Raw genomic sequence first — 6,000 nt, 5'->3', positions numbered from 1 at the left:
AGCTGAAACTCCACTATGGCCTGCTGCTGCTCGCACAGTCTGTCCAGCATGTGCAAGGTGGAGTTCCACCTGGTGGGCACGTCGCATATGAGGCGGTGAGCGGGAAGGCCGAAGTTACGCTGTAGCGCAGACAGGCGAGCAGCAGCAGGATGTGAACGCCGGAAGCGCGAACAGACGGCCCGCACTTTATGCAGCAGCTCTGACATGTCGGGGTAGTTGTGAATGAACTTCTGCACCACCAAATTCAGCACATGCGCCAAGCAAGGGATGTGCGTCAAATTGGCTAGTCCCAGAGCTGCAACGAGATTTCGCCCATTATCGCACACCACCAGGCCGGGCTTGAGGCTCACCGGCAGCAACCACTCGTCGGTCTGTTGTTCTATACCCCGCCACAACTCCTGTGCGGTGTGGGGCCTGTCCCCCAAACATATGAGTTTCAGAATGGCCTGCTGACGTTTACCCCGGGCTGTGCTGAAGTTGGTGGTGAAGGTGTGTGGCTGACTGGATGAGCAGGTGGAAGAAGAGGAGGAGGAAGCCGAGAAGGAGGAGGTGGCAACAGGAGGCAAAGAATGTTGCCCTGTGATCCTTAGCGGCGGAAGGACGTGCGCCAAACAGCTCTCCGCCTGGGGCCCAGCTGCCACTACATTTACCCAGTGTGCAGTTAGGGAGATATAGCGTCCCTGGCCGTGCTTACTGGTCCACGTATCTGTGGTTAGGTGGACCTTGCCACAGATGGCGTTGCGCAGTGCACACTTGATTTTATCGGATACTTGGTTGTGCAGGGAAGGCACGGCTCTCTTGGAGAAGTAGTGGCGGCTGGGAACAACATACTGTGGGACAGCAAGCGACATGAGCTGTTTGAAGCTGTCTGTGTCCACCAGCCTAAATGACAGCATTTCATAGGCCAGTAGTTTAGAAATGCTGGCATTCAGGGCCAGGGATCGAGGGTGGCTAGGTGGGAATTTACGCTTTCTATCAAATGTTTGTGAGATGGAGAGCTGAACGCTGCCGTGTGACATGGTTGAGACGCTTGGTGACGGAGGTGGTGGTGGTGGTGTTGGTGGTACATCCCCTGTTTGCTGGGCGGCAGGTGCCAACGTTCCTCCAGAGGCGGAGGAAGAGGCCGAGGCGGCAGCAGCAGAAGAGGCCGAGGCGGCAGCAGCAGAAGAGGTAGCAGGGGGAGCCTGAGTGACTTCCTTGGTTTTAAGGTGTTTACTCCACTGCAGTTCATGCTTTGCATGCAGGTGCCTGGTCATGCAGGTTGTGCTCAGGTTCAGAACGTTAATGCCTCGCTTAAGGCTCTGATGGCACAGCGTGCAAACCACTCGGGTCTTGTCGTCAGCACATTGTTTGAAGAAGTGCCATGCCAGGGAACTCCTTGAAGCTGCCTTTGGGGTGCTCGGTCCCAGATGGCGGCGGGCAGTAGCAGGCGGAGTCTCTTGGCGGCGGGTGTTCTGCTTTTGCCCACTGCTCCCTCTTTTGCTACGCTGTTGGCTCGGTCTCACCACTGCCTCTTCCTCCGAACTGTGAAAGTCAGTGGCACGACCTTCATTCCATGTGGGGTCTAGGACCTCATCATCCCCTGCATCGTCTTCCACCCAGTCTTGATCCCTGACCTCCTGTTCAGTCTGCACACTGCAGAAAGACGCAGCAGTTGGCACCTGTGTTTCGTCATCATCAGAGACATGCTGAGGTGGTATTCCCATGTCCTCATCATCAGGAAACATAAGTGGTTGTGCGTCAGTGCATTCTATGTCTTTCACCGCTGGGGAAGGGCTAGGTGGATGCCCTTGGGAAACCCTGCCAGCGGAGTCTTCAAACAGCATAAGAGACTGCTGCATAACTTGAGGCTGAGACAGTTTCCCTGGTATGCATGGGGGTGATGTGACAGACTGATGGGGTTGGTTTTCAGGCGCCATCTGTGCGCTTTCTGCAGAAGACTGGGTGGGAGATAATGTGAACGTGCTGGATCCACTGTCGGCCACCCAATTGACTAATGCCTGTACCTGCTCAGGCCTTACCATCCTTAGAACGGCATTGGGCCCCACCATATATCGCTGTAAATTCTGGCGGCTACTGGGACCTGAGGTAGTTGGTACACTAGGACGTGTGGCTGTGGCAGAACGGCCCCGTCCTCTCCCAGCACCAGAGGGTCCACTAACACCACCACGACCATGTCCACGTCCGCGTCCCTTACTAGATGTTTTTCTCATTGTTATGGTTCACCACAACAACAAAAATATTATTTGGCCCAATGTATTGTATTCAAATTCAGCGGGATATAAATTTGAGGCCTAGTATTTAGGAGCTGGGTGACCGGTATGGATTTACTAACAGAATTAGACTTGGAAATGCACAGTAGCGTGTGTGTAAAGTTATTCTGAATGACCCTATGTGCACCTTGAATATTATATACCCTTTTAGGGATAGATTTCAAATAGCTCTGATATAGCAGAAACCACTAAATTATGAAATTGCTAAATTGGGAATTGTACTTCAACCCAGAACAAAAAATGTGCTTTGACGGACACTAAATAACTTTCCCAGCCACAACAGGACAGCGGTAACGAGAGATTTAGCGGGATATAAATTTGAGGCCTAGTATTTAGGCGCTGGGTGACCGGTATGGATTTAGTGACAGAATTAGACTGGGATATGGCCAAAAAATAACCACACTATTGCTGGTTAAATGCACTTGGTGACGGGCGCAGCTTGCCCCTGATGTAGTATATGGCCAAAAAATGAACAGACTATTGCTGGTTAAATGCACTTGGTGTCACAGCTTGACGAACCACACTACTGAGGGTTAAATGCACTTGGTGACGGGCGCAGCTTGCCCCTGATGTAGTATATGGCCAAAAAATGAACAGACTATTGCTGGTTAAATGCACTTGGTGACGGGCGCAGCTTGCCCCTGATTTAGTATATGGCCAAAAAATGAACAGACTATTGCTGGTTAAATGCACTTGGTGTGACAGCTTCACCCTGATGTAGGCTTTAGCCAAAAAACAACCACACCATTGAGGGTTAAATGCACTTGGTGACAGGCGCAGCTTGCCCCTGATGTAGTATATGGCCAAAAAATGAACAGACTATTGCTGGTTAAATGCACTTGGTGTGACAGCTTCACCCTGATGTAGGCTTTAGCCAAAAAACAACCACACCATTGAGGGTTAAATGCACTTGGTCGCAGCTTGGATGCACTTGGTCGCAGCACCGCACAAGACACAAAATGGCCGCCGATCACCCCAGAAAAAAGTGACTGACAAACGGTCTGGGCAGCCTAAAAACAGTGAGTGAGCATTTGAATTTCAGCAGCTCAATGATGCACAGCTGCAGATCGATCGATTAATCAAGTGAAGTCCTTTGGAGGAGTTAATCTGCCTAATCTCGCCCTACTGTCGCATCCGCAACCTCTCCCTACGCTAATCAGAGCAGAGTGACGGGCGGCGCTATGTGACTCCAGCTTAAATAGAGGCTGGGTCACATGGTGCTCTGGCCAATCACAGCCATGCCAATAGTAGGCATGGCTGTGACGGCCTCTTGGGGCAAGTAGTATGACGCTTGTTGATTGGCTGCTTTGCAGCCTTTCAAAAAGCGCCAAGAAAGCGTCACAAAAGCGCCAAGAAAGCGACGAACACCGAACCCGAACCCGGACTTTTACGAAAATGTCCGGGTTCGGGTCCGTGTCACGGACACCCCAAAATTCGGTACGAACCCGAACTATACAGTTCGAGTTCGCTCATCCCTAGTTGTGAATAGAATGAGTTGCCATAACAAGCAAAGCCACTTTATGCAAAGAGGTATTTCACAAGAAAGAGAACCATCTCACCAGCACCTCCTATTCCAAGTGACTCCTCATGAGTCAAAATCCAACAAGTCATGGGATTATGGGAATATAGCCAGACCAAATATTCATCCATAGACAGAAGTCTCAGGATGCTTACCTCCCATAAGTGCAATGCCTTGGAAGCAGTGTAGGCAGGGCACTGAATCTCATTAAGGAGACCAGTCCTGTATGGAGACTTACTGGGAGTACACCATGGTATGGAGACTTCTTGGCAATGCGCAAAGGGAAATGAATATGCAAAGAAGTATATCCCAAGAATCTCATGGATTACTTCCAGTAAGTCTCCATACAGGACTGGTCTCTTTAAGGAGATTCAGCACCCGTCCTAAGCTTCTATAAAGGCATTGAACTGAGCCAGCCAGAATCCTACTCTGTACTGATGAGGGGGCAAGCTCCCAAAAACAGCTATCTATGGATGGATATCTGGTCTGGCTATATTCCCTTGCCAAATCCAAAGGCTGTTGGAAAGTCTGATTTTGACTTGTGAGATGATTCTCTTTGTTGTTAGATATCTCTATTTCTTTCCCATGAGGCATTGCCAATAAGTCTCCATACCATGGAGTACATCTAGTAAGTCTCCATACAAAACTGTTCTCTTTAAAGGGATTCTGTCACCAGTTTTTGACCCCCACATTCAAAAATATGGTTATGTGCATGAAGCCCTTGTGATTCCTAATGTGGTCTTATAAGCTAAATCTGTAGGCTCATTTAGTGTAAAAAACGTTTTATCTAACCTGTCATTCATCAGATTAAGGTGCCCAGGAGGATGCTCATGTCTCCAAGATGCCGCCCGCCGCCGTTCGTGCCCAGCTCCTCCTTTGCTGTCATCAGCGATGTGCCCAGCTCCTCCTTTGCTGTCATCAGCGATGTGCCCAGCTCCTCCTTTGCTGTCATCAGCGATGTGCCCAGCTCCTCCTTTGCAGTCATCAGCGCCGCCTTAGAATCCTTTTCAACGCCTCCGGCTCTCCCTCACTCCCCCCTCCTTCTTCTCTAACATCCCGCGCGTGCGCACAGGCCTGTGCCTGATGTGCCCGTGCGGACTTCTCCGTTCAGCTTCATTGAGCGAAGTGCGCATGCGCAGGCACTTCGCTCAACCTCCCGATGACCTGAGGCCTGGGTGCTGGGCCTAAATATCTGAAAATGGACTGTTGCATTGGTGGCTGACGTGAAGCCTGATTCTCTGCTATGATATGAAGACTGATTCTCTGCTGACATGAAGTCAGATTGTCTGTTACGGGACCTCTCTCCTCTGCCTGGGTGCTGGGCCTTTTCAACGCCTCCGGCTCTCAGGTCAGCGACCACTGCAACAGTCCATTTTCATAAATTTAGGCCCAGCACCCAGGCAGAGGAGAGAGGTCCCGTAACAGACAATCTGACTTCATGTCAGCAGAGAATCAGTCTTCATATCATAGCAGAGAATCAGGCTTCACGTCAGCCACCAATGCAACAGTCCATTGTCAGATATTTAGGCCCAGCACCCAGGCAGAGGAGGGAGGTCCCGTAACAGAGAATCTGGCTTCATGTCAGCAGAGAATCAGTCTGCATGTCATAGCAGAGAATCAGGCTTCACGTCAGCCACCAATGCAACAGTCCATTCTCAGATATTTAGGCCCAGCACCCAGGCAGAGGAGAGAGGTCCCGTAACAGACAATCAGGCTTCTCGTCAGCCACCAGTGCAACAGTCCATTGGCATATATTTAGGCCCAGCACCCAGGCAGAGGAGAGAGGTCCCGTAACAGAGAATCTGGCTTCATGTCAGCAGAGAATCAGTCTTCATGTCATAGCAGAGAATCAGGCTTCACGTCAGCCACCACTGCAACAGTCCATTTTCATAAATTTAGGCCAAGCACCCAGGCAGAGGAGAGAGGTCCCGTAACAGACAATCTGGCTTCATGTCAGCAGAGAATCAGTCTGCATGTCATAGCAGAGAATCAGGCTTCACGTCACCCACCACTGTAAGAGTCCATTTTCATAAATTTAGGCCCAGCACCCAGGCAGAGGAGAGAGGTCCCGTAACAGACAATCTGGCTTCATGTCAGCAGAGAATTAGTCTTCATATCATAGCAGAGAATCAGGCTTCACGTCAGCCACCAGTGCAACAGTCCATTGGCATATATTTAGGCCCAGCACCCAGGCAGAGGAGGGAGGTC

Source organism: Bufo gargarizans, chromosome 5, assembly GCF_014858855.1.
Source record: "Bufo gargarizans isolate SCDJY-AF-19 chromosome 5, ASM1485885v1, whole genome shotgun sequence".
Taxonomy (NCBI): Eukaryota; Metazoa; Chordata; class Amphibia; order Anura; family Bufonidae; genus Bufo; species Bufo gargarizans.
The sequence above is the reverse complement of the archived record's forward strand: the minus strand, read 5'-3'. Positions refer to the sequence as shown.